The sequence below is a fragment of the Macaca nemestrina genome, chromosome 3 (genome assembly GCF_043159975.1).
Source record: "Macaca nemestrina isolate mMacNem1 chromosome 3, mMacNem.hap1, whole genome shotgun sequence".
Taxonomy (NCBI): Eukaryota; Metazoa; Chordata; class Mammalia; order Primates; family Cercopithecidae; genus Macaca; species Macaca nemestrina.
In genome coordinates, this window is record NC_092127.1 from 2,835,410 (window position 1) to 2,846,968 (window position 11,559).

Genomic DNA, 11,559 nt, shown 5'->3' on the forward strand with positions numbered 1-11,559 from the left:
TAAACTCAAAGCAGATTCAAGACCTACAGGAAAGGCCTGAAACTGTAAACTTGCTGAAGCAAAATGCAGGGGGAAGCTCCATAACTTTGGTCTGCGCAATAATTTCTTTTACATGAACCCAAAAGCACAAGAAAATAAAAAAACAGACAAATGAGATTATGTCCACTTTAAATGCTTCCGCACATTTGAGGAAACAACCAACTGAGTGCAGGGAGAACCTGTAGAACAGGAGAAAATATTTGCAAACCCTACATTTCGTAAGGGATTAACATCTGAAATATACAAGAAACAACTAATAGGAAGAAACCAAATAATCCAATTTAAAAATGTACAAAAAGTTTGAATAGACATTTCTCAAAAGAAGACCATGTGTGTCTGATGTCCAAAGACACACAATTTAGAGAAATCTAAAGAAGGCTATGATCTACAGTAATCTGGTAGATAGCTTAGGAAAACTTGCCGTTCAAGTAAGGCAGTAACAGGGTTCTGGTTCCCAAGCAGACAATGCCAGGCAAAGCATGCAGGTGGATGCTGAACGGAATTCATGGCTGTGACGAGAAGAGGAATATGAATCTCTAAATCCTTAGTGAGCCTGGAAAAAGGCATAATTGTAGCCGGGCGCGGTGGCTCACGCCTGTAATCCCAGCAGTTTGTGAGGTCAAGGAGGGTGGATCACAAGGTGAGGAGTTCAATACCAGCCAGGCCAAGATGGTGAAACCCTGTCTCTACTAAAAATACAAAAATTAGCTGAGCGTGGTGGCAGGCACCTGTAATCCCAGCTACTCGGGAGGGTGAGGAAGGATTGCTTGAACCCAGGGGGCAGAGGTTGCAGTGAGCCAAGATCACGCCACTGCACTCCAGCCTGGGCGACAGAGTGAGATTCCGTATCAAATAAAAAAAGGCATAATTGCTACAGTGTGAGGTCTGGCTCACCCCTATATTTGCCAAAAGAGCAATTCTAGCCAAAAATGCAAAATAAGAAGTGACTCTCTGAAAATCTTGCATGCATTTATATTACTATATCTCTCAGGTATTCTAAAGTGCTAAATGAAGTAATCTTTTTCTGAATGAATACTTAAAAATATCTATAATTAAATGGCATATGATAAAAGCACTCACATGCATAAAATGTACATTCATCTTTAGTTAACTTTTCAAACAGTTGCAAAAAGTCCAATTTTGTGGTTTAGTTGCTTAGTGTGCCTAAGATTAATATTTCTTGCATCACAACAGATACTCACAGGCATCCTCTATTATTCTTTCTGTTACTGTAAACAGGACAACCGGAACTCAGGTTCTCAAATCAAGGCAGACACGCCTTTGAAGCAGCAGTGATAACATTGTGGGTTTCCCCTTTTGGGGCTCATTTTAAGACATTTTGGTTCATCTTTAAAACTTAAAGGCTATTGATATGCAGAATCCTAATAAAATAGATGTTTCAGTGTTCGTGTGGAACGTTTCTGTAATTGGGTTTTAATTGAACTATTTTAAATGGATATTTCAAAACCTGAGTGGGCGTTTTAATAATGTGCTCAATATGCAGCTGATAATGTCTTTATTCCTATCGGACTGTCAGTGAATTTAAACTTCTATCAGGATTTACTGGTCACTGCTTCCTTGTGACATCCTCGTTTTGTTCCCTGCACAGGCATTCCAGCAGTAACCTTGATAAGACTAATAGCCAGGAAACAAAACTATGAAGCCATATTACGTGGCCTCAAATAAAAACTTTCATATAATATATTATGTCCACATTCTTAGGATGGCAAACATTGCTTATGGTTCAGAGAGAAGCTTATACCGTCTGTCACCTGAAGAGGAGGCACAACAGCAGTTGCTGTGAACACAGATACTCCTTTTGAAGATATAATCCACTCTGATGTGTTAGAGGAGAAGAACAACCTAGGGCACACAGAGGAGTCTACTGTCTAGCAAAAGTCCAGTCCCTTCATCATTTCATCCCTTTTTATTACTCTGAACTCAGGGTTGTAACAAGGATTGTACAGACTTTCAGAGAGATGCACTCCAGATCTCCGAAGATGAGAATTGGACTAACCAAGATGGTGTTCCTGTTGCTACAGCAAACTCTGGTTTGATAACACAGGCCTAGCTCATATTATTGTACTTCTGTCTATTGTGCTTTGCAGATATTACATTTCTTACAGATTGAAGGTTTGTTGCAACCTGGCCTCAAGCAAGTCTGTTAGCGCCATTTCCCCAGCATGTCCTGCTTCATATCACTGTGTCACATTTTGGTAATTCTTGTGATTTCAAACTGTCGTTATTATTAGGTTTCTTATGATGATCTGTGATCAGTGATCTTTGATATTACTGTTGTAATTGTCTTGAGGCACCATGAACTGCACCCATGCAAGACAAAGAATTTAATCCAGAAATGTTGCATGAGCACCAACTGCTCCACTGACCAGCCATTTTCCAATCTCTCTCCCTCTCCTCAGGCCTAAGACACAATGACTGGAATTAGGCCAGTTAATAACCCCACAATAGCCTCTAGGTGTTCAGGTGAGAGGAAGAGTCACACATTTCCTACTCTAAATCAAAAGCTAGAAATGATTCAGCTTAGTGAGGACAGCATGTCCAAAGCCAAAACAGGTTAAAAGCTGGGCCTCTTGCACCAAGCAGTTATCCAAGTTGTGAATCCAAAGGAAAGGTTCATGAAGGATATTAAAACTGCTACTCCAGTAAACATACAAATGATAAGAAAGCAAAACAACCTAAATGCCGATCTAAAGAAAGTTTGAGTGGTCTGCACAGAAAATCAAACCAGCTACAACATTCCCTTAAGCTGAAGCTTAATCCACCACAGGGCCCTAACTCTACTCAATTCTGTGAAGCCTGACAGAGGTGAAGGATTGGCAGAAGAAAAGTTTCAAGCTGGCAAAGGCTGGATCATGAGGTTTAAGAAAAGAAGCCATCTCCATAACCTAACAGTGCTAGGTGATGCAGCAAATACTAGTGTGGAAGCTGCAGTAAGTTATCCAGAGGATCTACCTAAGATCGTTGACGAACGTAGCTATACTAAACAACTGATTTTCAATGTATACAAAACACCCTCCTATTGAAAGAAGATGCCATCAGAGGCAAATGGCATCTCCTATTTAAGAAGGCTTCCATAACTGGAAAGAAGTCAACGCATAGCTTCAAAGCTTCAAAGGACAGGCTGACTTTCTTGTGAAGGGCTAATGTAGCTGCTGTATATTTTTTCAAATTTCAAAAATATTTTACTTCATTTTTGTTAGAGACAAGGTCTCACTATGTTGCCCAGGCTGGTCTCAAACTCCTGGACTCGAGCAATCCTCCCACCTCAGCCTTCCAAAGTGCTGGGATTACAGGCATGAGCCATAGCACCCAACCTAGCTCGTTACTTTTTAAGTTGAAATCAATGCTCATTTACCATTCTAAAAATCCTAGAACCCTTAAGAATTGTGCTAAATCTGCTCTTCTAACAGGGAAGCTAGGATGATAGCACATCTTTTAGCAGCATGGTTTACTCAATATTTTAAGCCTACGGTTGAGAACTACTTTTCGGAAAAAAAAGGATTCTTTTCAAAACATTACTGCTCTTTGGCAATGTACCTGTCTTAAGAGCTGTGGTGGGGATGTACAAAGATATTAATGTTTTCATGTCTGCTGGCACAACATTTATTCTGCAGCCCATGGATCAAGGAGTCAACTTTCAAGTCTTATTATTTGTGAAACATATTTCATAAAGCCACAGCTGCCATAGACAGTGATTACTCTGATGCATCTGGGAAAAGTAAATTGGAAACCCGCTGGAAAAAAAATGTAACATTTGGGATGCTATTCCAGACATTCAAAATTCATGGGAGGAGGTCAAAATGTCAACATTCACAGGAGTCTGGAAGCAGCTGGTTCCAACTGTCATAGATAATATTGAGGGGTTGAAGACTTCAGTGGAGAAAGTAACTGCAGACATTGTAGGAATAGCAAGAGAACTAAAATTAGAAGTGGAGCGTGAGGATGTGACTGGGTTGCTGGAATCTCATGATCAAACGTTAACAGATGAGGAATTGCAACTTGTGGATCAGCGAAGAAAGTGCTTTCTGGGGACAGAACCTTCTCCTGGTGAAGACGCGGTGACATTGTTGAAATGACAACAAAAGATTTAAAGTATTACATAAATTTAGTTGATCAAGCGGTGGCAGGGCTTAAGATAATTAACTCCAATTTTGAAAGAAGTTCTAATATGACAAAAATGCTATCAAACGGCATCATATGCAACAAAGAAATCTTTTCTGAAAGGAAGAGTCAGTTGATGCAGCAAACGCCACTGTTGTCTTACATTAAGAAATTGCCACAACAACCTTAACCTTCAGCATTCGACACCTTGATCGGTCAGAAGCCATCAACGTAGAGGCAAGATCCCCACCAGAAAAAGATTTTGACTTTGCCGAAGGCTCTGATTGTTGGTTGCATTTTTAGCAATGAAGTATTTTTAATTAAGGTATGTAGAGTATTTTTTAATAATGCTACTGCACACTTAATAGACTACATATGTACAGTGTAAACATAGCTTTTGTATGCACTGGGAAACCAAAGTCTTTGTGTGACTCACTTTATTGAAATGTTCTCTTTATTGCAGAGGTCTGAAACTGAACTCACAATATTTCTGAGGCATGTCTGTACTGCCCTCTCCCAAGAACGCCTACGTGACCAGCCCTCAAACTGGATCTTCTGCCTCCAAATTATGTTTGCAGTTCATGTAGTAGGCATAACAGACTTCAATTCTAACAGTTACCTTCTTGGAATCTCTAGTAGCTGCAGCAATCTCTCACTGCAGATGTCTATTGTGATTCTGGGCCCCTGGCCCTTGGTCTGCATCTCACATACATTCAGCCTTCTTGTACTTCCAGCCTCTTCTCCTTGTGGCTTGCTTGCTCTGTCACTTTGCTTATGTGCACTGTGGCCAAAGCTAAGGCACCAGGGAGCATCAAGAAAAGGCAGACATCTGTGAGGTGGATATGTGCCAATACTGATATTCTCTTATACTGCAATGCCCTGTGCTGGAGCGTCAGAGAGGAAATGCAGAATGCAGCCATACTTCTTTTCAACCTACTGGTCAAATTTGGGTGGTTCAAGGTAATATACCCATTTTTTATGTCTAGATGCTACACTGACACTATGATTAAAATACATTAATTTGTAGGAATAGATTAGATGTAAAATTTCAGAACATAAAAAGTACATGTGGTGTCTTGAATCTAAGTTGTACTCAAGAATACCATGTATAATTCCAATAAAACAATGTAAACAAGGTACAGTGTTAGTTGGTTTGATAAAATGGATAAGAGGAGGAGGCCTGGAGCCCAACTACCCAGGTTCAAATTCCAGTTCTACTATTTTTACTAGTTGTGTGTGACCTGGGACAAGTTCCTAAACTTCTCTAAGGCCTAGTGTCCCCAGTTGTGACAGGGTAATGTTGACTCTCTCCTAGAATTGCTGGGAAGATTTAGTGAATGTCCCTGGGCAAGTACTCAGGACATCCTGCCTATCACTGTTTTTTGATCAAACAATAAAGCTTGCGCACATCAGCATGAATAATTGCTAGAAAAATAATTTTGAGTCAATTAATGGCAGGTAAAATGCATGCCATGAAGAAAAGCACAAATAAGAATCCGGTGAATAGCTTCAATACACAGATCATAAATGGAAAAGGCAATTCAATGACTTCTAAATAAATGTACTCAGCACTACCCAGCATGTTGCCTCTACCCAGGCTCTAGCATCTGAATGTCCAAAGCCTTCGCTTTTACGCTCCTTCATTGTGAAACCTCTAAAACTGGTTTACAAACTTGTTCTTTTGTCTCTTAATTTCAAATTTCCCCATGTAATGAGTCTGCAGTGCCTCACAATCCTTCTTTCATCTGCCAAGGGTATTTCGGTTTTCTTCCTATGTCTTTACCAACAAGGGGAATTTGGAAATCAATGTCTTCAATTCTATTCACAATAACTATTTCACTCCTTGGAAAAAAATGCCTGTATTATCTACACTAAAATGATGCCTCTTGACCCCAGCATAGAACCCAGAATGGACAAATTATTTTAAAAGTTTATTACTTAAGGTGTACTTAGAATTCAGCAGGTAAAAACTACTACACAAAGACAACCACCACAAAATTAGATTAAGTTCCCAATTTATTTAGCCAAATATATAGGCAGACCTGGTTCCCATCAGAAGGAATATTGCTCAATCAGAGTATCTCAGTTTCTTACTATTTCTCAGCCTTTTTATACACATTCAGGAAGAATATCCTAAAAGTTTGCATACTTGTGGGCAGACATCAGTGCCTCTCTTGATACTTGGTTGAAATCAATGATCAACAAGGCTGCATCTTCATTGAGGAGGTAAATGTAGAGTTATTGGCATGAATTTCCTGTGGTATATCTCCTACTTCATAGTATCCCTATCTTCCACCCCTTACATTTTTTTTTTCTCAGATAGTACCACTATATTGGCAGTTTGATTCTGAACTTTGTCAGATCAAAAAATCCAGCTACTCACAAAATGCTACACTCATCCAAAAAAAAAATATAGTAGGTAATATCTTTAAGTATGAGCATTATGTCAGGGTAATTTCATAGCACAAATAAAAGAGATGTAAACATAGCTAAACATTGTGATGATGGCTATGGTTATATCTACTAGTCTTCTCAGGCTGCCATAACAAAATACTATAAGTATGGTGGTCAAAACAACAGAATTTTATTTTCTTTCAATTCTAGAGGCTGGAGGTCCCAGACCAAGCTCCAGTGGACCAGTTCCTGGTGAGGGCTCTTTTCTTGGCTTGCAGAGGCAGCCTTCTTGCTGTGTCCTCACATGGCCTTTCTTGTGTGCATGTTCATGGAGACAGAGAACATTTAAAAAGTACATGTGGTGTCTTGCACACTTAATAGACTACAGTACAGCGTAAACGTAGCTTTTATATGCACTGGGACACCAAAGTCTTCGTGTGACTCACTTTTTTGAAATGTTCTCTTTATTGCAGTGATCTGAAATCGAACTCACAGTATTTCTGAGGCATGCCTGTACTGCCCTCTCCCCAGAATGCCTACATGACCAGCCCTCAGACTGGATCTCCTGCCTCCAATTTATGTGAGAGACTGAGCGCTCTCTCTCTTCCTCTCCCGGTAAGGCCACCAAACCTGTCAGGTTAGGACCCCACCATTATCACCTCGCTTAACTTTAATTACCTCCTACAATCCTGGTATCCAAATACAGTCACATTGGGGGTTAAGGCTTCCACATGAATTTTGGAAGGACACAATTTAGTCCCTCGCATGTAATTGCCATATCAATACCACTCTTACATAAGTTTATCCAGATAATTGATATAATCTGTTAAATCGATTGTTGGGTCATCCTACTTATGCTATAGCCTTTACCAGACATTCCCTCTTTGACTTCCAAGCCCATTTCAATAACAAGAGAGTGCTCTTCCTCACATTTTTCTCCTAGTTAGTTCAGTTAACACACACACAGCATTATTACAACAGTTGGGAAATGAAATCAACAATGCTGCTTTTCTCATAACGACCTATTTTCTACCCCATCCATGCAATTCTGTTTTGTAAGATTTGAACCTGATGGACTTTTACTATCAAGCCCCAGGCCTACATTTGACACTAAGATTCTACAGTTGTTCATTCTATCCTTCTGAGATCTGGAAGATGGGCCACAGGGCTTATCTCATCCTTATGTGTTCGCATTTCATGTCTGAATCTCAAGCTTCACACACTTCTGAAGGCTCACTGATTTGTCAAGGAAAAGGAATACATATTTGATTTAATTATGGCCATCGTATTTGACTCTGTCTCCCTGAGGCTTTTTGGTTTCCAACCAGGATATCGCTTCTGACTTCCCTCTCACCATTACGTTTTATGAAAAGGTTTTCTCTTCCTGTCATGCTAATTAACACATCGCGCTGCCCATCACCACCTCACCTCCAAGCACATATACACTCCCATTTCCAGGACATATTCCTCCATTACTGCTATTTCGGGACCTCTTTCCAGAAGAAACAGATCACATTTCATAGGCCCCATAAGCCACTCACCAGTAGGAACTTTTACAGAACTGAAAGGAGCCTTCTGACGGAAGCCACGCCTATTATCCTAATTGCAGACAATATAGCTTGGAGTCTTCTGGAAGATTTTCCGGAAAAGCCACTGCAAACCACCTTGACCTTCCTCACAGGCCCTTATGATGAGAGTAGAACACTAACATTGGTAACTAAATTGTGACTCATCACAGGTGTCAGGGAAGTCTAAACCCAGCAACCATTTCATATGGCTCTGAAGTATTTGGGGGATAGTTTTTAAAACTTAAGTACTATTTGAATAGTACTTAATGAACTTCAATGAACAACATTGGAAAGGGTATTTAGAAACCTCATTATTATTAACTTTCATGCTATTGTGACTTTATTTAAAATACTTTGTTAAACTGAGAATGCCTTTCCCTTCTAGCACCTACTTACCTGACCATTGTCTCAACTACAGCTGACGGGACCCGTGATAGAGGCTTAATGGAAACTAGCCCATGAGATTCTTTTTCTCAGGAATGTGGAACCGAGGCAGAGGTTAGCCGCTCGCCGTGTGCTCTGCAGCTAAATGCATGTCAGTGTAAGGGTCCTCCTCTGTCCTAAGCTGACACAGGCTGCAGGGAAAAGTGACTGATGCTGCCAATTAGAGAGAAGCAGATGAAGGAGGCATGTGGCCTGGAAGGAGAGAGGAGGGCTAAGAAAATGAGCTTTGTTTCCAAGGGACTCCGTAATTGCTATTTTTGGTGGCTTCTGAGCCCGGCTGCTGTTTCTTCACTTGAGCTCCACGACCTCCCTGTGTGGCGGACTGAATGGTGACCCCCAAAGATACGTCCACCTGGAACCTCAGAATCAGATCTTATTTGGAATAGTCTTTGTAGACGTCATTAAGGTAAAGATCTGGAGATGAGATCCTCCTGGATTAGGGTAGGTCCTAAGTCCACTGGCAGGCGTGCTTCTGAGTGACTGAACAGGGGAAGACAGGGACACACAGAGGAGGAGACGGAGGCAGAGATTGGAGTGATGCTGAGACAGGCCAGGCCAACGTCCACCAAGGGCTGCCAGGCAGCCACCAGAAGCTGGGAGAGAGTCAAGCAAGGACCGTCCTCCGCGCCCCCCCCAGAGCCTTCCGAGGGAGCGCGGCCCACTGACACCTGGGTTTCGGGCTTCTGGCCTGCAGACTGTCAGAATAATAAGCTCCTGTTGTTTTAAGCTACCTGGTTTATGGTAATTTCTTGCAGCAGACCTAGCAAATTAATAGACCCCATAGTCTTGTAATTCATTCTGCTTAAACGAGCATGAGTAAGATTTAGTTTTACTAATAAATAAAAGTTACTTCACTAAGACAGAGGTTATTTATACATAGAAGTTATTTTACTAACAATTTTAAAATGTCTTATTGTTACTGTCTGACAATTAAAAATACTCTTAAAAATAATGTGAAAAATATTCACTGAACTACTGATTTCTAACAACGAGGTAATATACAAATGGGATGGTAACCCCCATAATTGTATGTTTGGCCTTTTGACATCACTCAACATCCCATATGAATATTTCCCCTAATATTCTAAGATGTGAAGATACTTGCATGAGCTTAGTTTTTAAAGTTTGCTTTCTAATACTTTATGGTAATGAAAATTGCTTTTCTATATATACCAGTCAAAGTGTAGTACAAATCTACAGAAGACCAAACTGAAAACAGAAAAAAAAAAAGTCATCTGATAGGAGAGGGGAAAGGAGGTACTAGGTTCTTGGAGCATAGGTAGGCCACCACCCCGGCCTCCTTCCCAAATTGACGTGAATGATCTCTTTGGCTGTCTGACTAACTGATCCTCTAGTACTGGGGACTGTAGTGACGAGATTCTACCTCCGCCACAGGGACATCCAAATAGTAAACCCATACAGACCTAGGAAATAGACCAGCCACTGGAGGAAGAAGCTATTTAGCCCAATGCTCTCAGTCTACAGAGAGAAAGCTAAGGCTCAGAGAGGTGCTGTGAATTTCCTCTGGCTGCAGAGCTGCTGACTGCATCCTCCTGCTAATAAATGCGGGAATAAGAGAAGCAGCAGCAGGAAGGAGCTACTTGGAAATTCAGAAACCTGCTGAGGAGAAGAAAAAAAAAATCAAAACAGCAGCAGAAAACAAAACACAACAAGACTTTAAAATGCTATTTTGTGGTCACTGGAGGAAACTCTCAAATTCTGCCTTCAATTCAATCTCTGTCCCTGAAGTGAATAAGAAAGAGAAGTTCATGTTTCTTTTGAAAGCTATGTTGTCTGTTCAGCAAAGTCTGAACCGTAAGAAAATTAGGTTGTGCCCTGCCTCTGTCTATATTTTCCAGCTGGGCATATATTCCCAAGCAATGCCACACATCTGCAAGTAAATTAATCCAGAGCAAAATAACATGGAGTTTATTTAAAGTTCAAGGCATTTCTTGAACATAAGCATTTGGTCCAACGGGTCACTGATTCCATTTTCATTGCACTGATAACAAAATTCATATATTTAAACATTAAAACAAAAAAGGGAAAACCTTTAACTTGTTTTATTCTTCTTATCCATGACATTTCTTAAGGGTTTAGACATTTGGCTCCTAATTTTATTTTCACTTCATTGCTCTGACAGTCGAGCTGCATAGCTTGGCATTAAAAAAAATCAGTCTGTGTGGTTGCAATATACAATTTCCTTGGTGTAGGGAGGCCTGCAATGTCTGGGCACTTCCTGCCCAGCCATGTTTGTTGGTTGCACTGACAGGAAAGGTCATTCAGCTTTGTGATGAAATATAAATTTGGGAGAAAAGAAGGAATCTAATTATCTGGCCTCAGAGTCCAGTGGAGTGAAGATGAGCTGGATAGCTGAGCTCTGACTTGAATGTCTGCCCTCTCCCCACACCAGCACAGGAATGTCAATTGGCTGATGCTCCTGATTTAGTATTCTTGCTTTTACTCAAACAGGAAAGCAGTCTTTTTATTTTTTTTTAAAGCATTGCCACTGTGCTTTCTGTAATCTTTAAAATTGTTTACTCCTAATCATCTCTTGAATCCTGAAATACATGTTCACGTTTACTGGTAAGATCTTCCTCCCTATCAAAGACTGAGTGTGTTAGGCTTTCTTGACTAATGCTACTTTGGTCACTGCTGTGGTCTGAGTGTTTGTGTCTCCCCTAGAATTCATGTTGAAATCTAATCACCAGTGTGAGAGTGTTGGGAAGAGACTGTTGGGAGGTGATTAGATCATAAGGGCGGAGCCCCCATCAATAAGGGGATCGGTGCCCTGACAAAAGAGGGCCCAGAGATCTGCCTTGCCCCACACACCATGTGAGGATGCAGCAGGAAGGTGCCCTCTGTGAACGAGGAAACAGGCCCTCCCCTGACACCGAATCTGTCAGGCCTTGATTTTGGACTTTCCGCTTCCAGAACTGTGAGGAATAAATTTCCGTTGTTTATAAGCCACCCAGTCTATGGTATTTAGTTA

At 40.8% G+C, this 11,559-nt stretch overlaps 1 long non-coding RNA gene across 1 annotated transcript in view; it reads right to left on the reverse strand.

Annotated features, from left to right (window-relative positions):
• LOC105466543 (uncharacterized) overlaps window positions 1–8,630 on the reverse strand; it is a 53,575-nt gene extending 44,945 nt beyond the window's left edge. The window contains exon 1 of the long non-coding RNA XR_011620716.1: window positions 8,097–8,630. This is a non-coding gene — a long non-coding RNA (uncharacterized lncRNA). The remainder of the gene's footprint in view (window positions 1–8,096) is intronic.
• Window positions 8,631–11,559: the final 2,929 nt, after the last annotated feature.